Source organism: Amaranthus tricolor, chromosome 5 (assembly GCF_026212465.1).
Source record: "Amaranthus tricolor cultivar Red isolate AtriRed21 chromosome 5, ASM2621246v1, whole genome shotgun sequence".
Classification (NCBI taxonomy): Eukaryota; Viridiplantae; Streptophyta; class Magnoliopsida; order Caryophyllales; family Amaranthaceae; genus Amaranthus; species Amaranthus tricolor.
Window position 1 is genome coordinate 8,720,860 of NC_080051.1, and position 26,082 is coordinate 8,746,941.

The 26,082-nt window shown below is 35.2% G+C and overlaps 1 pseudogene; it reads left to right on the top strand.

Annotated features, from left to right (window-relative positions):
* The first annotated feature begins 24,620 nt into the window (after positions 1–24,620).
* Positions 24,621–25,841, top strand: LOC130813380 (uncharacterized; annotated as a pseudogene).
* The last annotated feature ends 241 nt before the right edge of the window (positions 25,842–26,082 follow it).

Consider the following 26,082-nt stretch of genomic DNA (forward strand, 5'->3'; position numbering starts at 1 on the left):
TTGGCATATATTATTGTGTTGAAATGGTTAGAATTGAAAATAATAGTCACATGCTAGAAATTAGAAGTTAATTTGCGATTTTATGTGTTTTTAAGCGTTTTTGTGAATTTTGCGCGTAAAGTAGGTCAAACATGGTTTGTTATGCACGAAACTTGGCACACAACACTATTTGGCATATATTATTGTTTTAAAATGGTTAGAATTGAAAATAATAGTCATATGCTAGAAATTAGGTGTTAAGTTGCGATTTTAAGGGTTTTTAAGCGTTTTTGTCAATTTCGCGCGTAAAGTAGTTCAAACTTTGTTTGTTTTGCACGAAACTTGGTACACAACACTATTTGGTATATATTATTGTGAAGAAGTTCTTAGAATTTAGAATCATAGTCATATTCTAGAATTTACGTGTTAAGTTGCGATTTTATGCGTTTTTAACCGTTTTTGACACTAACATCTATTTTCTCTTAGTGCTTTCAAGTTTCAACAACCTTCTTTTTCCGTTGACTTCGGCTATTTTAAGTGTTTTTAAGCGTTTTTATCAATTTTGCGCGTAAAGTAGCTCAAACATGGTTTGTTATGCACGAAACTTGGCACACAACACTATTTGGCATATATTATTGTGTTGAAATGGTTAGAATTTAAAATAATAGTCATATGCTAGAAATTAGAAGTTAAGTTGCGATTTTAAGGGGTTTTTAAACGTTTTTGTCAATTTCGCGCGTAAAGTACTCAAACTTGGTTTTGATGCGAAACCGGGGCTGATAAAGGCCTTGGTTATGCAAGGATTAATGTTGTGCGTAAGCTTTGATTAATGACACAGTCAAAAACTAGAAATGATCATGAAAAGAACACGAAACAACCACAAACACTTAAATAAAATTCTGATCTAGCAAACTGTCGAGCAGCCCTCCTTCAGCTCAGCTTCTAGGAGTCCACGGGGATTGTTAGAATGGTTTTAGAACCTTGATAGCTAGATCCAAGTACCAAGATTCCATTTCCACTTTAGCCTAGGTCCTGGATGCATAGGTTTGGTCTCCACGTGTCGTGCAAGGTGGTCTGGTCAATAGTTTGCTGCTGTGTCAATTTCGCGAGTAAAGTAGGTCAAACATGGTTTGTTATGCACGAAACTTGGCACACAACACTATTTGGCATATATTATTGTGTAGAAATGGTTAGAATTTAAAATAATAGTCATATGCTAGAAATTAGAAGTTAAGTTGCGATTTTAAAGATTTTTAAGCGTTTTTGTCAAATTCGCGCGTAAAGTAGGTCAAACATGGTTTGTTATGCACGAAACTTGGCACACAACAGTATTTGGCATATATTATTGTGTTGAAATGGTTAGAATTGAAAATAATAGTCACATGCTAGAAATTAGAAGTTAATTTGCGATTTTATGTGTTTTTAAGCGTTTTTGTCAATTTTGCGCGTAAAGTAGGTCAAACATGGTTTGTTATGCACGAAACTTGGCACACAACACTATTTGGCATATATTATTGTTTTAAAATGGTTAGAATTGAAAATAATAGTCATATGCTAGAAATTAGGTGTTAAGTTGCGATTTTAAGGGTTTTTAAGCGTTTTTGTCAATTTCGCGCGTAAAGTAGTTCAAACTTTGTTTGTTTTGCACGAAACTTGGTACACAACACTATTTGGTATATATTATTGTGTAGAAGTTCTTAGAATTTAGAATCATAGTCATATTCTAGAATTTACGTGTTAAGTTGCGATTTTATGCGTTTTTAACCGTTTTTGACACTAACATCTATTTTCTCTTAGTGCTTTCAAGTTTCAACAACCTTCTTTTTCCGTTGACTTCGGCTATTTTAAGTGTTTTTAAGCGTTTTTATCAATTTTGCGCGTAAAGTAGCTCAAACATGGTTTGTTATGCACGAAACTTGGCACACAACACTATTTGGCATATATTATTGTGTTGAAATGGTTAGAATTGAAAATAATAGTCATATGCTAGAAATTAGAAGTTAAGTTGCGATTTTAAGGGGTTTTTAAACGTTTTTGTCAATTTCGCGCGTAAAGTACTCAAACTTGGTTTTGATGCGAAACCGGGGCTGATAAAGGCCTTGGTTATGCAAGGATTAATGTTGTGCGTAAGCTTTGATTAATGACACAGTCAAAAACTAGAAATGATCATGAAAAGAACACGAAACAACCACAAACACTTAAATAAAATTCTGATCTAGCAAACTGTCGAGCAGCCCTCCTTCAGCTCAGCTTCTAGGAGTCCACGGGGATTGTTAGATTGGTTTTAGGACGTTGATAGCTAGATCCAAGTACCAAGATTCCATTTCCACTTTAGCCTAGGTCCTGCATGCATAGGCTTGGTCTCCACGTGTCGTGCAAGGTGGTCTGGTCACTAGCTTGCTGCTGTGTCAATTTCGCGAGTAAAGTAGGTCAAACATGGTTTGTTATGCACGAAACTTGGCACACAACACTATTTGGCATATATTATAGTGTAGAAATGGTTAGAGTTTAAAATAATAGTCATATGCTAGAAATTAGAAGTTAAGTTGCGATTTTAAAGATTTTTAAGCGTTTTTGTCAATTTCGCGCGTATAGTAGGTCAAAAATGGTTTGTTATGCACGAAACTTGGCACACAACAGTATTTGGCATATATTATTGTGTTGAAATGGTTAGAATTGAAAATAATAGTCACATGCTTGAAATTAGAAGTTAATTTGCGATTTTAAGTGTTTTGAAGCGTTTTTGTCAATTTTGCGCGTAAAGTAGGTCAAACATGGTTTGTTATGCACGAAACTTGGCACACAACACTATTTGGCATATATTATTGTGTTGAAATGGTTAGAATTGAAAATAATAGTCACATGCTAGAAATTAGGTGTTAAGTTGCGATTTTAAGGGTTTTTAAGCGTTTTTGTCAATTTCGCGCGTAAAGTAGCTCAAACTTTGTTTGTTATGCACGAAACTTGGCACACAACACTATTTGGCATATATTATTGTGTTGAAATGGTTAGAATTGAAAATAATAGTCATATGCTAGAAATTAGGTGTTAAGTTGCGATTTTAAGGGGTTTTAAGCGTTTTTGTCAATTTCGCGCGTAAAGTAGCTCAAACTTTGTTTGTTTTGCACGAAACTTGGCCCACAACACTATTTGGTAAATATTATTGTGTAGAAGTTGTTAGAATTTAGAATCATAGTCATATTCTAGAATTTACGTGTTAAGTTGAGATTTTATGCGTTTTTAACCGTTTTTGACACTAACATCTATTTTCTCTTAGTGCTTTCAAGTTTCAACAACCTTCTTTTTCCGTTGACTTCGGCTATTTTAAGTGTTTTTAAGCGTTTTTATCAATTTTGCGCGTAAAGTAGCTCAAACATGGTTTGTTATGCACGAAACTTGGCACACAACACTATTTGGCATATATTATTGTGTTGAAATGGTTAGAATTGAAAATAATAGTCATATGCTAGAAATTAGAAGTTAAGTTGCGATTTTAAGGGGTTTTTAAACGTTTTTGTCAATTTCGCGCGTAAAGTACTCAAACTTGGTTTTGATGCGAAACCGGGGCTGATAAAGGCCTTGGTTATGCAAGGATTAATGTTGTGCGTAAGCTTTGATTAATGACACAGTCAAAAACTAGAAATGATCATGAAAAGAACACGAAACAACCACAAACACTTAAATAAAATTCTGATCTAGCAAACTGTCGAGCAGCCCTCCTTCAGCTCAGCTTCTAGGAGTCCACGGGGATTGTTAGATTGGTTTTAGGACGTTGATAGCTAGATCCAAGTACCAAGATTCCATTTCCACTTTAGCCTAGGTCCTGCATGCATAGGTTTGGTCTCCACGTGTCGTGCAAGGTGGTCTGGTCACTAGCTTGCTGCTGTGTCAATTTCGCGAGTAAAGTAGGTCAAACATGGTTTGTTATGCACGAAACTTGGCACACAACACTATTTGGCATATATTATTGTGTAGAAATGGTTAGAGTTTAAAATAATAGTCATATGCTAGAAATTAGAAGTTAAGTTGCGATTTTAAAGATTTTTAAGCGTTTTTGTCAATTTCGCGCGTATAGTAGGTCAAAAATGGTTTGTTATGCACGAAACTTGGCACACAACAGTATTTGGCATATATTATTGTTTTGAAATGGTTAGAATTGAAAATAATAGTCACATGCTTGAAATTAGAAGTTAATTTGCGATTTTAAGTGTTTTGAAGCGTTTTTGTCAATTTTGCGCGTAAAGTAGGTCAAACATGGTTTGTTATGCACGAAACTTGGCACACAACACTATTTGGCATATATTATTGTGTTGAAATGGTTAGAATTGAAAATAATAGTCATATGCTAGAAATTAGGTGTTAAGTTGCGATTTTAAGGGTTTTTAAGCGTTTTTGTCAATTTCGCGCGTAAAGTAGCTCAAACTTTGTTTGTTATGCACGAAACTTGGCACACAACACTATTTGGCATATATTATTGTGTTGAAATGGTTAGAATTGAAAATAATAGTCATATGCTAGAAATTAGGTGTTAAGTTGCGATTTTAAGGGGTTTTAAGCGTTTTTGTCAATTTCGCGCGTAAAGTAGCTCAAACTTTGTTTGTTTTGCACGAAACTTGGCCCACAACACTATTTGGTAAATATTATTGTGTAGAAGTTGTTAGAATTTAGAATCATAGTCATATTCTAGAATTTACGTGTTAAGTTGCGATTTTATGCGTTTTTAACCGTTTTTGACACTAACATCTATTTTCTCTTAGTGCTTTCAAGTTTCAACAACCTTCTTTTTCCGTTGACTGCGGCTATTTTAAGTGTTTTTAAGCGTTTTTGTCAATTTTGCGCGTAAAGTAGCTCAAACATGGTTTGTTATGCACGAAACTTGGCACACAACACTACTTGGCATATATTATTGTGTTGAAATGGTTAGAATTGAAAATAATAGTCACATGCTAGAAATTAGAAGTTAAGTTGCGATTTTAAGGGTTTTTAAACGTTTTTGTCAATTTCGCGCGTAAAGTACTCAAACTTGGTTTTGATGCGAAACTGGGGTGATTAAGGCCTTGGTTATGCAAGGATTAATGTTGTGCGTAAGCTTTGATTAATGACACAGTCAAAAACTAGAAATGATCATGAAAAGAACACGAAACAACCACAAACACTTAAATAAAATTCTGATCTAGCAAACTGTCGAGCAGCCCTCCTTCAGCTCAGCTTCTAGGAGTCCACGGGGATTGTTAGAATGGTTTTAGGACCTTGATAGCTAGATCCAAGTACCAAGATTCCATTTCCACTTTAGCCTAGGTCCTGGATGCATAGGTTTGGTCTCCACGTGTCGTGCAAGGTGGTCTGGTCACTAGTTTGCTGCTGTGTCAATTTCGCGAGTAAAGTAGGTCAAACATGGTTTGTTATGCACGAAACTTGGCACACGACACTATTTGGCATATATTATTGTGTAGAAATGGTTAGAATTTAAAATAATAGTCATATGCTAGAAATTAGAAGTTAAGTTGCGATTTTAAAGATTTTTAAGCGTTTTTGTCAAATTCGCGCGTAAAGTAGGTCAAACATGGTTTGTTATGCACGAAACTTGGCACACAACACTATTTGGCATATATTATTGTGTTGAAATGGTTAGAATTGAAAATAATAGTCACATGCTAGAAATTAGAAGTTAAGTTGCGATTTTAAGTGTTTTTAAGCGTTTGTGTCAATTTTGCGCGTAAAGTAGGTCAAACATGGTTTGTTATGCACGAAACTTGGCACACAACACTATTTGGCATATATTATTGTGTTGAAATGGTTAGAATTGAAAATAATAGTCATATGCTAGAAATTAGGTGTTAAGTTGCGATTTTAAGGGTTTTTAAGCGTTTTTGTCAATTTCGCGCGTAAAGTAGCTCAAACTTTGTTTGTTTTGCACGAAACTTGGCACACAACACTATTTGGTATATACGTGTTAAGTTGCGATTTTATGCGTTTTTATCCGTTTTTGACACTAACATCTATTTTCTCTTAGTGCTTTCAACAACCTTCTTTTTTCGTTGACTGCGGCTATTTTAAGTGTTTTTAAGAGTTTTTGTCAATTTTGCGCGTAAAGTAGCTCAAACATGGTTTGTTATGTGTAGAAATACTAATGGATGATCGAATGCAACAAGAGGGGGGGTGAATTGTTGTGTAGTAGGTTTAAGATTTTTGCCTCTAATTTTTGCGGAATTATAATAAGTATAGAACAAAAACTTAAACTTAAAAACGAAAAGAATAATAAAAGAAGACAAGGATTTTTACGTGGAAACCCTTCTTGGCCTAATAAGAAGGAAAAACCACGACCCCCCGGGATTTCAAAATTCTCACTATGTTAAGGCAATCAATTACAATTACACATAACAATGTTTTGCTTCACTTGAAGCTTCTCAATTCTCTAAACGCTTTACTCAAAGCTTCTCTACTTAGGCCTAATTCTCTTCTCTTCTCTTCTCTTCTCTTCTCTCCTTCTCTTTCTCTTCTCTTGATTCTATTCTCTATTCCCTTAGACTTCCCACAAGTCTAATTACAACAAAACACTCAAATACCCTTTACAAGGCCAATTCTCATAAAGATCAAAATGAAATTGTTGCTTTAAGAAAAATATTATAAATTAATTGGCATTTAAAACTTAGAATATTTTTCTCAATTAAATCTCCCTTAGATGGACACTCTCAATGCAACATTCATCCTTACATGCTGAACCGTAATTTCCCTCTTTTATAAGGGGAACAGCAAGCAGTGCACTCAGCCCATGTTCTCCACGAGTTGCACATATCCCACGTTCTCCATAACTTACTTACTCCCACAAAGAATGGAAAGTTAGTTAAAGGTAGGAGTGGAATGTAACTGCTGTACACATGCACGGTTAAAACATCATGGGTTAAGGAAGATCCTATTTTAAAGGAGACCAATTCAAAAAAGAGAACAAGTCTCTTGAATTCCGAGTTTATAGGAGATAAACAAGGAGTTGATTTTCTCCATGTTTTTAGGCGAATTAAAATCATTTTGCCAATTAATAAATAAATTTAATTAAGCAACGAATTAAATTTTAACCTTTTACACTAACTAAAAACAGAAAACATTATTTTCGTAACTTCCAGTCAATGTCTTCTTCGGACCTGTATCGTGAGGAACAGCACACTGTCTCCATCTACAACATTCGTCAGAACTTCAACTCTAGGAACAGTAAACTGTCTTCAAGAGCAATTTCCCAACTTCTTGGATATTTGAGACATGTACTTCTTTCACGAATCAAGTCATAGGCTTCATCAACGATTCACATTAAATCGGATATATACCTACAAAACAATCTCTAAAAATATGTTTGTTTATTTACAAGTGAAGTCATCATCAAAACCTTAAGAGGCCAACAAATTCCCCCTTTTTGATGATGGCAAACTTTATAAACAAACTTAAGTAATAAATAGAGTAAAAAAAATACATAGAGCATACTAGAGATTAAAGTAACTCTAATTAACTTAGCAAATCAACTTGTTAGAATATAATTTACCAAGCATTCATAAACGAACATTTTACTCTAAAATATCAAATATTTTTCAAAAGTTTTCAAAATTAATTAACTTAAAACTTAAATGAAATAAACTAAGTTAAACGAAAATAGACTGAATAAATTAACATAAAATAAAATAAATAAAAACTATCATAATAAAAATAAATAAAAACTAACATAATAAAAATAAATAAAAACTAACATAATAAAACTATAATAAACCTAATAATAATAATAAACATAACTTATTAAGTATTTTCACAAAATCAAATATTCATGAGGACTTCATGAGAACTTCAACAAACTTAGCAACACAGATGATCACTAAACTAGCATAAACACAGCAGCACACATATCATTCATAAGAATCAATATAAATCAACAAGATATGTAACTGTGTATTCACTGCTCCTGTTAAGTTTGTGCATAATCTTCCCCCTTTTGTCATCAGTCAAAAAGAATTGGGAGTTATCAAATCGCAGCACAAACCATATAGATTTGTTAGTGATGAAAACAACAAACAACAATAATAAAAGCAACTGCTATGAACAATGATTAAACCTGCATAGAGTCAATTGTCACAGACCATGAAAATAAAAAAACAAAGAAAAGTAACAATTGTTCAAAGTTACATCAACCATGTACCCCAGATGGTACAAGGCAAAAAGAAAAATTGTTTGTTAAGTGATACAGCCAACAAATCATTAAATTTTTGAGCAGAGGGATCAAGGGTCAGTCTCTTCATCAATGTACTCAGTCTGCACCTCCACTGTGTCCAGCTTGGCACCAAGGCGTTGTTCCATTTGGTTTAGCTGATCCACAATAGAAGCAAGCGAGACACGAGTTTCATCCTGAAATGCAATGAATTGAGACTGTAGATCAAGGAGCTTGGAGAGAATGGAATGTAAGGAAACTGCAGGAACAGAGTCAAAGTTAGTACAGCCAATATTGGGTGAAGTGTGTGATTGTGGTGGTGGTGTACACGGGATAGGTGATGGTGGTGGTGATGGAATTTGATGTGGTGGTGAATTGGCTGGCTTGGGAGAGGTAGGTTCAACAGATGTTGGCTCAGGGATGGTGTCAGAAGGTGTTTCATCAACCAAAGTAGCCTTGCGTTTCGAGGCCAACCTCCTACTCTTCCTTTGCATTGACTTAGCCTTTTTCCTCAGAGCTATCACAATCTCTTCATCACTTGTATCATCACAAAGATTGTGATGAGCCTCTTCTCCTAAGGCTCCCTCCTGTTCTGCTTCCCCCTTACTAGGTTCTCCATCCTGTTCCCCTTTTTCTTCTGTTTCAATATGGTCAGTGGGAACAGGCTCTTGCTCCTTTTCCTCTTTTTCTTCCTGATCTCTCTCTCTCAATTTTTCTTCTTCTTTTTCAATATCTTCCTCATCAGATTCTACTTCAACAACCCCCTCATGCATCAATACTCCTTCATCATTCAATTTCAAATGCAAATTTTGTAAACATTTAGCACCAATTTTCATATTAGGACCCATTGGGAACTCCAACCCTTCCAATGGGACCTCAAACTTCCTAAAAATCCATGTTAACAACCCTCCATAACCAATGAAACTTTTCTTTTCAATGCAGTCTGATAAATGAGAGATCATCAATGAAGGAAAATTTATTTTAATATGTTTTTCCATGCAGTAAATCAAGGTGGCATCACGCAAACTCACTTGACTACGTTTTGAGTTTCGTGGTAAAATAAATCTGCGAGCAACATTGTACAATAATTTATGCATAGGGGACAGAACATTGTGACTTATCTTCCCCTTTTTATCAATTCCTAAAAATTTAAAAATTGTTCGTTCATTGATGCCTGAAAATGCAATCTTTGACCCAATTTGATATGTATCAAAACCAACATTGGGAACATTAAACCATTCCCCTAATAATGCGCTGTTAAATTCAATTTTAACAGTTTTAACAACACTAGTACACATACCGCCATCATTAGAGAAATTTACAATAAATTCTCTCATTAGGTTTGGAAAAATTGAATTGCAACTGAAATTTGACATTAACAATTCCCATTCTTGATACTGTAAAATCTCATGCAATCTAGGAAAGTTCGTAGAATCATACCAATATTTGTCCAACCCGAACCCTACAGTCATCTCCTTTGAAACTTCTTCTGCGCTGTTTGGATCAACCTGCTTCGATCGCTTAACTACTCTAGAAGATGAACCACCTGTTGACATTTTTCTTTTGGTACTTGTGGGTTCAGTGGAGTGTTTTGGTGATTCTTGTGTGGTTTCAGTTGGTGTGGGTGGTGCATCCTGCAGTAATGGTGGTGGAAGAACTACTCTTAGTGGTTTTGGTTGATCGGGCATGCAGGATTTGGGAGTTTTCTTGCCTGATTTAGAGGATTTGGGGGTTTTCATTTTTGAATTTTGAAGGTTTTGAGAGAGGAAGAAGGACGGTTCTTGAGTGAGAGATTGAGAGAAGGTTTGGGAAGGTGACGTGAAGCAGGGGTTTTTAATTTATTGAAGTGACGGTTACTCCTCCAAGTCCCATCTCTTTATTGCCTTTGCATTACTTGAGTGAAGAAGAACCGTTTTCCCAAAAGCTCTCAATTTAAGTTGGCAGTACAAAAATGTGAAATATGAATAAAATATAAAATAGGAAATAAAGAAAATAATTATGATTTTATGAATTATTATGAAGAAAATAATGAACATATTGCTTTGGTCTGTTTGAATTAACAACATGCAAATGTAAAAACATTCATAGTACAAACTTTATTACGTGTTTACTTGATCCATGCAATAATTGATTTTCAATCAAGATATTGAGATTGATTCCTGACCTTTTCATTCTCATGATGCTTCAATGGGAAATATATGCAACTAACTTTAGTGGAGCTTGATCATACCAAGTTCCAATCTCATTTTTTCATATTGTTCCCTAGGAAGTGGTTTGGTCAGAATATCAGCAACTTGTTCATTTGTGTTAACATGCTTCAATACAATATTTTTGTGTTCTACGTTATCCTTTAGAAAATGATGTCTAATGTGTATATGTTTAGCACGTGAATGATGCACTGGATCTTTAGATATACATATGGCACTAGTATTATCACAATAAATAGGAATGCATTCAACTTTAATACCAAAATCTCTAAGTTGCTGTTTTATCCAAAGCATTTGGGAACAGCAAGCTGCTGCTGCTACGTATTCAGCTTCTGCAGTGGATAATGCAACTGTGTTTTGTTTCTTGGAACTCCATGAAACTAAACATGAGCCAAGATATTGTACCATACCTGATGTACTTTTTCTATTAACAAGATCACCTGCATAATCTGCATCACTAAAACCTTTTAAATCATAAACATCACTTTTAGGATAAAATAGGGACAAGTCGTCTGTTCCCTTCAAATATCTCAAAATTCTCTTTACTTCCGTGAGATGTGATTCTTTAGGACTTGATTGAAATCTAGCACATAAACCAACACTAAAAGAAATATCAGGTCTACTTGCAGTTAGATACAATAAAGAACCTATCATGCCTCTATACATGGTTTGATCTACGTTGGTCCCATTTAGGTCTTCATCTAGTCTAACATTGGTAGCCATAGGTGTATGGTTGGTTTTAGCATTGTTTAGTCCATATTTCTTAAGAAGTTCTTTGATGTATTTTTGTTGATGAATAAAAATACCATTTTCAGTTTCTTTAATTTGCAAACCAAGAAAGAAATTTAATTCTCCCATCATGCTCATTTCAAATTCTGTACCCATAAGGTTAGCAAATTCTTTACATAATGAATCATTAGTAGCACCAAAAATAATATCATCAACATAAATTTGAACAACCAAGATATTAGAACCTTTATTCTTAAAGAACAAGGTTTTGTCGATTTTTCCTCTTACAAAGTTATTTTGAATCAAAAACTTTGAAAGTCTTTCATACCATTGTCTAGGAGCTTGCTTCAAGCCATATAGGGCTTTGTCAAGCTTGTAGACATGATTAGGACAAGAGGTATTTTCAAAACCTGGGGGTTGTTCCACAAAAACTTCTTCATCAAGATAACCATTCAAAAAAGCACATTTCACATCCATTTGATATAGTTTAAAATTCATAAATGCAGCAAAAGAAATTAAAATTCTAATGGCCTCTAACCTTGCTACCGGAGCAAATGTCTCGGTATAATCAATACCTTCTTGTTGATTGTAACCTTTAACCACGAGTCTAGCTTTATTTCTAACAATTATTCCATGCTCATCAAGCTTGTTCCGAAATACCCATTTCAAACCAATAACTTTCTTGTTTTTCGGTTTGGGTTCCAAGTGCCACACTTTATTTCTTTCAAACTCATTTAATTCATCTTGCATGGCAACTATCGAATCGGAATCCTTCAAAGCTTCCTCGTGATTTTTAGGTTCAAGTGATGATAGGAACGCAAAGTGTGCACAAAAGTTTCTCAATTGAGATCTAGTTTGTGTTCCCTTATTTATATCACTTACAATTGAATCAAGAGGATGATATCTTTGATACTTCCAAGGTTTAGGCACAAATTCTCTTGAAGGAACAGTAGCATGTTCTTGTTCAGCAACTTGATTGACATTCTGTTCAGCTACTGGATCACTTTGCTCATCTGTTGGAACAGCTGGATTGGGAACAGTCTGCTGGTCCTATTGTGCTGGCAGTTCCTGGATTTGGTCAGTTTCTTCTGCCTCTTCTTGTATCGACTGTTCGCTTGCTGTTCCTCGATCTTGCACTTTTATTCCTTCATCTTCATCTTCCAAATTTGCAAGACCTATTTTAATATTACTTGTTTCCTGTTCACTTGTTGAAAAGTTAGTTTCATCAAAGATTATGTGAACAGACTCCTCTACACACATTGTTCTCTTATTATAAACTCTGTAAGCTTTACTTTGTGATGAATAACCTAGAAATACTGCCTCATCACTTCTTTCATCAAATTTACCTATGTTTCGTTTTCCATTCACATGAACAAAACATTTGCATCCAAATATACGAAAATAGGAAATATTTGGTTTAACACCTTTGAGCAATTCATAGGGTGTCTTTGAAGTGATTGGTCTAATTAGTACACGATTTAATGTATAGCATGCAGTATTAACGGCTTCTGCCCAAAAATTCCTAGGTAGACCACTAGCAATCAACATGGTCCTTGCCATTTCTTCTAAAGTCCTATTTTTCCTTTCTACCACACCATTTTGTTGTGGTGTTCTAGGTGCGGAAAAATTGTGATTTATGCCATGTTCATTGCAATAATTCATGAAGTTTGAATTTTCAAATTCTTTTCCATGATCAGACCTAATGTGAACAATTTGATTATTGGTAGATTTTTGTGTTTTATTAGCAAAGGAAACAAACTCATCAAAAGCTTCATCTTTACTTGCCAAAAATAAGGTCCACGTGAATCTACTATAATCATCAACAACAACAAATACATACTTTTTGCCACTACGGCTTTGTGTTCTCATTGGTCCACATAAATCCATATGAATTAATTCTAATGGTCTAGTGGTAGTCACAACGTTCTTTGATTTAAAGGATGACCGCACTTGTTTCCCTTTAGCACAAGGATCACAAACTTCATTTTTAAGAAATTTTATTGCAGGTAATCCTCTTACTAGGTCTTTTGATCTTAAAGTGTTAATCAATGAATAACTAGCATGACCTAGACGCTTGTGCCAAAGAAGTGGGTCTTCTTCAATAACACTTAAACACGTTAGACTGTTTCTGGGAACAGTGTCCAGGTCCACCACGTAGGTGTTCCCTTTTCTGATTCCCTCCAGCACAGGGTCTCCTGTACTGTTCCTAGAAATTATGCATTTTTCAGAAGTAAACTTAACAGAGTTACCTTTGTCGCAAAATTGAGAAATACTTAACAAATTGTGTTTTAAATTCTCGACTAAAAATACATTATCAATGGCATGGGAACTAGACCTTCCAACCTTTCCTTTGGCGATTATCTCACCCTTCATGTTGTCACCGAAGGTTACTGTTCCCCCATCATAGGCTTCAAGTGAGAGAAATTTAGATTTGTCACCCGTCATATGCTTGGAACACCCACTGTCGAGATACCATGAGTTGTTCCCCCTCACTTGAATCTGCAAAGCAAATTAGTGGTTAGGTGCAGGAACCCATTCATCCTTGGGTTCCTTGTCGACAATATTTGAATCACATTTCTTAATCCATATACGTTCGACATAATTTTTATTTGCTTTGACATGCTGTTCCCTCTTTGTACATTGATGTTTCAGGTGTCCAATTTTACCACAGAAGGAACATATTTTGCTACTGGGGAGATCTACATAGAACTTTTTCTTTTTATCATTCCTTATATAGCCTAGACCTTCTTTACTTTTGGTTTTAGCATTTAGAATCAATTTGGGAATTTCATTGATTTTCCCTTTTCTTCTTAAGTTTATTTTATTTTTCAAATTTTCATTTTCAATTTCGAAGGATTCTAATTTTGATTTCAACCTTTGAAATTCAGTGCTAACCACGTGAGTGGTTTTATCATTTTCAACCGATTTTGATCTTAACAAATTGCTTTGATTCAATTCAATATTAAGAGTGATAAATTCCTGTTTTAATTTCTCCAACTGCTCTTTCAAAATGATATTCTTATCTAGCAAATCAAAAAATCTTCTTTGCACATCGATTCTAAAGGAGTTTAAATATGAGATATGATCTTCACTTAAGTTAAGATCTTTCTCAATTTGGAGACACTTAGCTGTTTTTTCATCTAGCTTTTCTTGTGTCTCTAAAAGCAATTTGATTAGTTTATTCTTACTTATGTTGGATAGATGTTTAGGAGATGGACCAGAAGACATTACCTCTTTTTCTTTGGATTCTCCATGAGATGCCATGAGACATAGGTTTGCTGTTTCCTCTTCCATTGTAGCTTCTGTCTCAGCCTCGCTCTCCGTATCTCCCCAAGCTGCTATCATTGCTTTTCTAAAATCTGTTTTGAAGTTTCCCTTCTTATATTGTCTTCCAACTTCTCTTGCTTTTCCCTTACCCTTCTCATTTTTCCATTGAGGGCAATCCTTGATGAAGTCTTCAATGCTCCCACACTTATGGCATTCAAAGTTTGTCTTCAAGTTCGGTGTTCCATTTTCTTTGTTATTCCTTTGATTACCATACCTTCTGTTCCTGAAGAATTTTTTGAATTTTCGAGCCAACAGTGCTGCTTCCTCTTCACCAGTTTCTGATTCATCGCTATCATCAGCTGCTAGAGCCAGTCCTTTGTTTCGGGAACTGTCAGCTGTTCCCAAATGCAATTCATGGGTCATTAGGGAACCAGCCAGCTCTTCCAAATTGAACTTGGTGAAATCTTTGGACTCCTGGATGGCTGTAACCTTTGCTCTCCAGCGTTCGTCTTGAGGAAGACTCCTAAGTACTTTTCTAACTTGTTCATCAACGGGAATGATTCTACCAAGAGAGACTAACTCATTCGTAATATTTGTGAACCTAGTGAACATTTCTTGAATGTTTTCCCTAGGTTCCATTACGAATCTTTCATATTTGGACATTAGCAAATCAATCTTGGATCTCTTTACTTCACTAGTACCTTCATGGGTAACTTCGAGCAGGTCCCAAATCTGCTTAGCGGTTTTGCAACCCACAATTCGATTGTGCTCATTTGGACCAAGCCCACAGTGAAGTAACTTGATAGCAAGAGCGTTCATCTCCATCTTTTGAAAATCTTCTTTTTCATATTCAGTGATTGGCTTTGGAACAGCTTCATTGTTGGAGTTGATGGTCGTCACCTCAAAGTCTCCAATTTCAATGACTCTCCAAACTTGATAGTTTTCGGCTTTTATGAAGATTTCCATTCTATTTTTCCAGTAAGTATAGAATTTCCCATCGAACATGGGTGGCCTTTGTGTGGAGTACCCCTCTTCCATGCGCTCGTTCATCTTCAACATCTTTCAAGGGAACAGGATACTGCTCTCAGGGCTTCCTCATTAAATGAGGAACAGGGCTCTGATACCAATTGTAGAAATACTAATGGATGATCGAATGCAACAAGAGGGGGGTGAATTGTTGTGTAGTAGGTTTAAGATTTTTGCCTCTAATTTTTGCGAAATTATAATAAGTATAGAACAAAAACTTAAACTTAAAAACGAAAAGAATAATAAAAGAAGACAAGGATTTTTACGTGGAAACCTTCTTGGCCTAATAAGAAGGAAAAACCACGACCCCCCGGGATTTCAAAATTCTCACTATGTTAAGGCAATCAATTACAATTACACATAACAATGTTTTACTTCACTTGAAGCTTCTCAATTCTCTAAACGCTTTACTCAAAGCTTCTCTACTTAGGCCTAATTCTCTTCTCTTCTCTTCTCTTCTCTTCTCTCCTTCTCTTTTTCTTCTCTTGATTCTATTCTCTATTCCCTTAGACTTCCCATAAGTCTAATTACAAAAAAACACTCAAATACCCTTTACAAGGCCAATTCTCATAAAGATCAAAATGAAATTGTTGCTTTAAGAAAAATATTATAAATTAATTGGCATTTAAAACTTAGAATATTTTTCTCAATTAAATCTCCCTTAGATGGACACTCTCAATGCAACATTCATCCTTACATGCTGAACCGTAATTTCCCTCTTTTATAAGGGGAACAGCAAGCAGTGCACTCAGCCCATGTTCTCCACGAGTTGCACATATCCCACGTTCTCCATAACTTACTTACTCCCACAAAGAATGGAAAGTTAGTTAAAGGTAGGAGTGGAATGTAACTGCTGTACACATGCACGGTTAAAACATCATGGGTTAAGGAAGATCCTATTTTAAAGGAGACCAATTCAAAGAAGAGAACAAGTCTCTTGAATTCCGAGTTTATAGGAGATAAACAAGGAGTTGATTTTCTCCATGTTTTTAGGCGAATTAAAATCATTTTGCCAATTAATAAATAAATTTAATTAAGCAACTAATTAAATTTTAACCTTTTACATTAACTAAAAACAGAAAACATTATTTTCGTAACTTCCAGTCAATGTCTTCTTCGGACCTGTATCGTGAGGAACAGCACACTGTCTCCATCTACAACATTCGTCAGAACCTCAACTCTAGGAACAGTAAACTGTCTTCAAGAGCAATTTCCCAACTTCTTGGATATTTGAGACATGTACTTCTTTCACGAATCAAGTCATAGGCTTCATCAACGATTCACATTAAATCGGATATATACCTACAAAACAATCTCTAAAAATATGTTTGTTTATTTACAAGTGAAGTCATCATCAAAACCTTAAGAGGCCAACATTATGCACGAAACTTGGCACACAACACTATTTGGCATATATTATTGTGTTGAAATGGTTAGAATTTAAAATAATGGTCATATGCTAGAAATTAGAAGTTAAGTTGCGATTTTAAGGGTTTTTAAACGTTTTTGTCAATTTCGCGCGTAAATTACTCAAACTTGGTTTTGATGCGAAACCGGGGCTGATTAAGGCCTTGGTTATGAAAAGAACACGAAACAACCACAAACACTTAAACAAAATTCTGATCTAGCAAACTGTCGAGCAGCCCTCCTTCAGCTCAGCTTCTAGGAGTCCACGGAGATTTTTAGAATGGTTTTAGGACCTTGATAGCTAGATCCAAGTACCAAGATTCCTTTTCCACTTTAGCCTAGGTCCTGGATGCATAGGTTTGGTGTCCACGTGTCGTGCAAGGTGGTCCGGTCATTAGTTTGCTGCTGCGTCAATTTCGCGCGTAAAGTAGGTCAAACATGGTTTGTTATGCACGAAACTTGGCACACAACACTATTTGGCATATATTATTGTGTTGAAATGGTTAGAATTGAAAATAATAGTCACATGCTAGAAATTAGAAGTTAAGTTGCGATTTTAAGTGTTTTTAAGCGTTTGTGTCAATTTTGCGCGTAAAGTAGGTCAAACATGGTTTGTTATGCACGAAACTTGGCACACAACACTATTTGGCATATATTATTGTGTTGAAATGGTTAGAATTGAAAATAATAGTCATATGCTAGAAATTAGGTGTTAAGTTGCGATTTTAAGGGTTTTTAAGCGTTTTTGTCAATTTCGCGCGTAAAGTTGCTCAAACTTTGTTTGTTTTGCACGAAACTTGGCACAAAAAACTATTTGGTATATATTATTGTGTAGAAGTTGTTAGAATTTGAAATAATAGTCATATTCTAGAATTTACGTGTTAAGTTGCGATTTTATGCGTTTTTATCCGTTTTTGACACTAACATCTATTTTCTCTTAGTGCTTTCAACAACCTTCTTTTTCCGTTGACTGCGGCTATTTTAAGTGTTTTTAAGAGTTTTTGTCAATTTTGCGCGTAAATTAGCTCAAACATGGTTTGTTATGCACGAAACTTGGCACACAACACTATTTGGCATATATTATTGTGTTGAAATGGTTAGAATTTAAAATAATGGTCATATGCTAGAAATTAGAAGTTAAGTTGCGATTTTAAGGGTTTTTAAACGTTTTTCTCAATTTCGCGCGTAAATTACTCAAACTTGGTTTTGATGAGAAACCGGGGTTGATTAAGGCCTTGGTTATGAAAAGAACACGAAACAACCACAAACACTTAAACAAAATTCTGATCTAGCAAACTGTCGAGCAGCCCTCCTTCAGCTCAGCTTCTAGGAGTTCACGGAGATTTTTAGAATGGTTTTAGGACCTTGATAGCTAGATCCAAATACCAAGATTCCTTTTCCACTTTAGCCTAGGTCCTGGATGCATAGGTTTGGTGTCCACGTGTCGTGCAAGGTGGTCCGGTCATTAGTTTGCTGCTGCGTCAATTTCGCGCGTAAAGTAGGTCAAACATGGTTTGTTATGCACGAAACTTGGCACACAACACTATTTGGCATATATTATTGTGTTGAAATGGTTAGAATTGAAAATAATAGTCATATGCTAGAAATTAGAAGTTAAGTTGCGATTTTATGGATTTTTAAGCGTTTTTGTCAATTTTGCGCGTAAAGTAGCTCAAACATGGTTTGTTATGCACGAAACATGGCACACAACACTATTTGGCATATATTATTGTGTTGAAATGGTTAGAATTGAAAATAATAGTCATATGATAGAAATTAGAAGTTAAGTTGCGATTTTAAAGGTTTTTAAACATTTTTGTCAATTTCGCGCGTAAAGTACTCAAACTTGGTTTTGATGCGAAACCGGGGCTGATTAAGGCCTTGGTTATGCAAGGATTAATGTTGTGCGTAAATTTTGATTAATGACACAGTCAAAAACTACAAATGATCATGAAAAGAACATGAAACAACCACAAACACTTAAACAAAATTCTGATCTAGCAAACTGTCAAGCAGCCCTCCTTCAGCTCAGCTTCTAGGAGTCCACGGGGATTGTTAGAATGGTTTTATGACCTTGATAGCTAGATCCAAGTACCAAGATTCCATTTCCACTTTAGCCTAGGTCTTGGATGCATAGGTTTGGTCTCAACGTGTCGTGCAAGGTGGTCTGGTTACTAGTTCGCTGCTGTGTCAATTTCGCGCGTAAAGTAGGTCAAACATGGTTTGTTATGCACGAAACTTGGCACAAAACACTATTTGGTATATTTTATTGTGTTGAAATGGTTAGAATTGAAAATAATAGTCATAGGCTAGAAATTAGAAGTTAAGTTGCGATTTTAAAGATTTTTAAGCGTTTTTGTCAATTTCGCGCGTAAAGTTGGTCAAACATGGACTGTTATGCACGAAACTTGGCACACAACACTATTTGGCATATATTATTGTGTTGAAATGGTTAGAATTGAAAATACTGGTCATATGCTAGAAATTAGAAGTTAAGTTTCGATTTTAAGGGTTTTTAAACGTTTTTGTCAATTTCGCGCGTAAAGTACTCAAACTTGGTTTTGATGCGAAACCGGGGCTGATTAAGGCCTTGGTTATGCAATGATTAATGTTGTGCGTAAGCTATGATTAATGACACAGTCAAAAACTATAAATGATCATGAAAAGAACACGAAACAACCACAAACACTTCAACAAAATTCTGATCTAGCAAACTATCGAGCAGCCCTCCTTCAGCTCAGCTTCTAGGAGTCCACGGGGATTGTTAGAATGGTTTTAGGACCTTGATAGCAAGATCCAAGTACCAAGATTCCATTTCCACTTTAGCCTAGGTCCTGGATGCATAGGTTTGGTCTCCACGTGTCGTGCAAGGTGGTCCGGTCACTAGTTTGCTGCTGTGTCAATTTCGCGCGTAAAGTAGGTCAAACATGGTTTGTTATGCACGAAACTTGGCACACAACACTATTTGGCATATATTATTGTGTTGAAATGGTTAGAATTGAAAATAATAGTCATATGCTAGAAATTAGAAGTTAAGTGGCGATTTTAAGGGTTTTTAAACGTTTTTGTCAATTTCGCGCGTAAAGTGCTCAAACTTGGTTTTGATGCGAAACCGGGGCTGATTAAGGCCTTGGTTATGCAAGGATTAATGTTGTGCATAAGCTTTGATTAATGACACAGTCAAAAACTGGAAATCATCATGAAAAGAACACGAAACAACCACAAACACTTAAATAAAATTCTGATCTAGCAAACTGTCGAGCAGCCCTCCTTCAGCTCAGCTTTTAGGAGTCCACGGGGATTGTTAGAATGGTTTTAGGACCTTGATAGCTAGATCCAAGTACCAATATTCCATTTCCACTTTAGCCCAAGTCCTGGATGCATAGGTTTGGTCTCCACGTGTCGTGCAAGGTGGTCTGGTTACTAGTTTGCTGCTGTGTCAATTTCGCGCGTAAAGTAGGTCAAACATGGTTTGTTATGCACAAAACTTGGCACACAACACTATTTGGCATATATTATTGTTTTGAAATGGTTAGAATTTAAAATAATAGTCATATGCTAGAAATTAGAAGTTAAGTTGCGATTTTAAAGATTTTTAAGCGTTTTTGTCAATTTCGCGCGTAAAGTAGGTCAAACATGGTTTGTTATGCACGAAACTTGGCACACAACACTATTTGGCATATATTATTGTGTTGAAATGGTTAGAAGTGAAAATAATAGTCATATGCTAGAAATTAGATGTTAAGTTGCGATTTTAAGTGTTTTTAAGCATTTTTGTCAATTTTGCGCGTAAAGTAGCTCAAACATGGTTTCTTATGCACGAAACATGGCACACAACACTATTTGGCATATATTATTGTGTTAAAATGGTTAGATTTGAAAATAATAGTCATATGCTAGAAATTAGAAGTTAAGTTGCGATTTTAAGGGTTTTTAAATGTTTTTGTCAATTTCGCGCGTAAAGTACTCAAACTTGGTTTTGATGCGAAACCGGGGCTGATTAAGGCCTTGGTTATGCAAGGATTAATGTTGTGCGTAAGCTTTGATTAATGACACAGTCAAAAACTACAAATGATCATGAAAAGAACAAGAAACAACCACAAACACTTAAACAAAATTCTGATCTAGCAAACTGTCGAGCAGCCCTCCTTCAGCTCAGCTTCTAGGAGTCTACGGGGATTGTTAGAATGGTTTTAGGACCTTGATAGCTAGATCCAAGTACCAAGATTCCATTTCTACTTTAGCCTAAGTCCTGGATGCATAGGTTTGGTCTCAACGTGTCCTGCAAGGTGGTCTGGTCACTAGTTTGCTGCTGTGTCAATTTCGCGCGTAAAGTAGGTCAAACATGGTTTGTTATGCACGAAACTTGGCACACAACACTATTTGGCATATATTATTGTGTTGAAATGGTTAGAATTGAAAATAATAGTCATATGCTAGAAATTAGAAGTTAAGTTGCGATTTTAAGGATTTTTAAGCGTTTTTGTCAATTTCGCGCGTAAAGTAGGTCAAACATGGTTTGTTATGCACGAAACTTGGCACACAACACTATTTGGCATATATTATTGTGTTGAAATTGTTAGAATTGAAAATAATAGTCATATGCTAGAAATTAGGTGTTAAGTTGCGATTTTAAGGGTTTTTAAGCGTTTTTGTCAATTTTGCGCGTAATGTAGCTCAAACTTTGTTTGTTTTGCACGAAACTTGGCATACAACACTATTTGGTATATATTATTGTGTAGAAGTTGTTAGAATTTAAAATCATAGTCATATTCTTGAATTTACGTGTTAAGTTGCGATTTTATGCGTTTTTAACCGTTTTTGACACTAACATCTATTTTCTCTTAGTGCTTTCAACAACCTTCTTCTTCCGTTGACTGCGGCTACTACGCGCTGAAGTTTATGGACGATATTATAAATTCCGTGAAGGACTTTGGAGTCGAAAATATAGATGCCGTAAGTATTTGTTACGTTCTTAATTAAATATATTATTGGTATATAATCTAATGTTGATATCTTTTATTTTAATATTATATATAGGTTTTAAACGACATTCCTAAGGAAACACGCCCTTTGAGAAGTGAAGAGATGCGCGAATTAAAAGACAAGATTGCCGTGCATCTTGCTAATATTTGTCCTTGATAAATTGTAATTATAGTATATTATTTTTTATACTTTAATGTATATATATATATATATATATATATATATATATATATATATATATATATATATATATATATATATATATATATATATATATATATATATATATATATATATATATATATATATATATATATATATATATATATATATATATATATATATATATATATGTACGTAATATTATATTATATATACGAGCGAGAGTTTATTATTACTATTGCATTATTATAATGTTGATTAATGTGATTATCATTGGATTAATCACTGTTATTACATTGTATTATTATTGCATTATTATAAAGATAAAACAGAAAAAGAAAATAAAGATAAAACAGCAAATAAAGAGGTAGTTGCTGCGGTTTTGAACATGACCGCAGCAAATAAAGAGTGTTATTTGCTGCGGTTTTTAACCATGACCGCAGCAAATAACACTCTCTATTTGCTGCGGTTTATGCCCATGACCACAGCAAATAAGGCCCATATTTGCTGCGGTTTTTAATCGCAGCAATTAAAGTACGACATTTGCTGCTATCACAATTGCTGGGGGCCAAAACCGCAGCAAATAAAGGCAAAAAAACCGCAGCAAATGATGTTTTTTCCACTAGTGCATCCAAGCTATGAACATTTTAATCCCTCACTCATGGGCCTAGACATGACATCATCAACTGTATCGTCATCATTAAACACAACAATGTGTTCACCGGGCAAGTGGAAACTTAACCTCTCTACCGATGGAGTCCGATAATGTATATCAAATCCTAAGATGTGCCATGAAGCTTCACTTGTGGAAACATATCAGTAATTGAAGTACTCCTAAATTTCATCAACATCTTGTTCGTTTTCCCCTTCTTCGCGCGTTCTACACCAACCTGATGTAATCCTATATTGTCCTTTTTTGTTGTACATAAAGAGGTATTTAATAGCTCGAGATTGGTTAAACCATTCGACATTAATATGTGCGCTATATTTTCGAAGCAATGAAGGATTGTATAGGAAAACATATCTATTGTCTAGTTCAATGTTACCTTTGACTACAGTTGCACAATTATCCATTCTCTTGTAGTAGGGATAACCATCTTCATCGATATATGTTTCATCATTAAACCTCTTAGGAAAAAGCTTTGAACGCTTCTTGTCTTGCATGCAAGGTGATTTTGGGTTTGAAGATCCACATGGCCCATGAATCATTAAATCTGAAACTAATGTATACAGTGAAGGGTTGTCTTCCTTATTAGGCAACTTAGTAGATATAATTTGTCAATATCAACTGAATTTTGGAGCTTATCATCTTGGGTGAGCCATAAAACTATATGTGCATGTGGAAGACCTCTCATTTGAAATTCAATACTATACGCCACTGAACCTGGAATTGCTCTTCCAAAAATATTTTCCTTCTTCAAATCTTTAACCAATAAATCTAACTTTATTCTAAACACTCGAGACATTATATCTAGTCGATCTTCTTGTCGAAGATCTTTGGACTGAAGAAAACACACTATCTCTGGCCATTTTGGGTTACGGGTAAATGTAATAAATACATCTGGAAACCCATATGTCTTGCATATACCCATAGCATCATGATATACCTCAGTCATAAAACGCAGACTCCCCGGATATGTAGATGCTAATATTATACGTCTACCAACTATGTTTGACATACCATCAGATATTCTCTGTCAATCAAACTATCCAATTCCATTGGTAATGCACCTAGGAACTCATTTTGCAAATGCCAAAATAATAGTTAATTATGGCAATCATATTTTAGCTACCTGAATTCATCTAAAAAAAAGTGTAGGAAGAACCTTATCAAGCTTATCCCTTAGTTCCTTTGTGCTAGCTCCAATTTCGTTTTTGCTTGGGGATCCCAAAGAATGAGTATTACTTCATCACCTTGACTGTCTTTGACCTTGATGTGTGTCTTATACCTTGTATGATATCAAAATACATAATATGTCTTAAAATAACATTAATAAAAAAATTAAATATTTAAATGAAGAAAGTTATAAATTTACCTTGCTAAAGCTGCGCTAACATTTCAATTACACTTGGGGCATCTTAATACACCATTCTCAGTTGTTATTAGCGCGCAACACTTAGAGCATGAACGGTACCACCACTCATTTGAAATATCTATTGCGTAAATAGTGCCAACTGTCCCATAATCCCCTTCTTCAGTTACTTTTTGTAAATCAAAAAATAATCTTTTGGCATTCAAGGAATTTCGATTCTGTTGATTTCACAAAACATGATGAAGGTGCCTCAATTATTTCAATTTGCTCATTTGAATTCTTTTCCATCCTGTAGTTTAAAATAGGATTTATATTATTATAATTATTAAATAAATATTTTGTCTTAAGATTGATAATAAATATAATCTTAAATGGTAAATATAACCTTTTTTTGAATTCCGAAACCTCAAATATGTCTTAAGGATTAATGTACATGATACTGTTATCCCCCAAGCAGTTTTGGACATAAATATTTTCTAAAAAGTTAAGAACATTAGCACAATTCGAGAAGCTGCTAAGGAGACCTTAGGAGTGCCGACAGGTCAACCCTAGGTATGTAGGGAGTCATGGTGGTGTAACAAGGAGGTTCGAAAGAAGATAAATGAAAAAAACAAAAGGTTGAAAGAGCTTTTGGCTTGCATGGAAGAGAGAGATCGGATAAGCAAGAAAGAAATTTATAAAGAGGCTAAACGGGTAGCAAAGAGAGCGGTAGCTGAGGCAAAAAGTCGAGCTTATGAAGATTTTTATAAAAAATTAGATACAAAAGAGGGATTGAAACATTTTTTCAAACTTGCAAAGGCCAAACCCCGTAACAAGCAAGATGTTGAGATAGTTAGGTACACTAAAAATGAGAATGTACAAGTTTTGTTGACACAGGAAGAAAACAAAACTAGGTGTGGTACCATTATTTCTCTAAATTGCTGGATGAATCTTGGGGGCAGAGGAGGTGGGAGGACAGACTCCTAATGTTCAAAACCAACACGAATATGGGCAATCAAGGACATAACCACATATGAAGTTAGAGAAGCTCTCAAAGATATGGGGAAAGGCAAAGTAGTCGGCCTTGACAATATTCCGATCGAGGTATGGAGGTGTTTAGGAGAAGAAGGCATTCGATGGTTGACTAACCTTTTTAATGTTATCTGGAGGACACTCAAAATGCCTGAAGAATGGAGGAGGAGTACACTTATTCCTGTGTATAAAAACAAAGGTGACGCACAAGCTTGTGGGAACTATAGAGGGATTAAACTTCTCAGTCACATAATAAAATCGTGGGAAAGAGTGATAGAGAAGAGAATCAGACAAGAGGCGGTGATTAGGGAACACCAATTTGGTTTTATGCCAGGGAGATAAACCACTGAGGCTATACATGTGCTCAGAAGACTAATGGAAAAATATAGGGAGAAGAAAAAGAATTTGCATATGGTGTTTATAGATTTGGAGAAGGCTTATGATAACATACCGCGATATATTATCTGGGAGAGCTTGTAGAAAAAGGGGATCTCGCGGAGCCATATTGATGTTATACGAGACATGTATGATGGAACATCAACTAACATCTAGACACTCGTTGGGATTACAAGGTTCTTTCTAGTTAGAGTAGGTTTACATCAGGGATCAGCACTAAGCCCTTTCCTTTTTGCAGTCATTATAGATGAGCTTTCCAAGTCTATTTGGGAATTTGTGCCATGTTGCATGTTATTCACTGACGATATAGTGTTGGTCGTAGAATCTAGCGATGAGGCTAATACCAAAATAGATGAATGGAGAGTGATATTAGAAAGTAAAGGGCTTCTTAGTCGTACAAAAACAAAATATTTGAGATGCAATTTTAGTGGCAAAGAGCAAGATGATAGCTAAGAAGTGACCATTGAAGGAGATGTAGTTAATAAGACGACCAAGTTTAAGTATTTAGGATCTGTTATCTAAAGTAATGGGGAGATTAATGGAGATGTAACACACCGTATACGAGCGGGTTGGCTTAAATGGCGAGCAGCCACCGGAGTGTTATGTGATTAGAAGTTTCCGTCTAGACTGAAAGTTAAATTCTACAAAGTTGCCATTAGGCCAGCATTGTTGTATGGGCTAGAGTGTTGGCCTG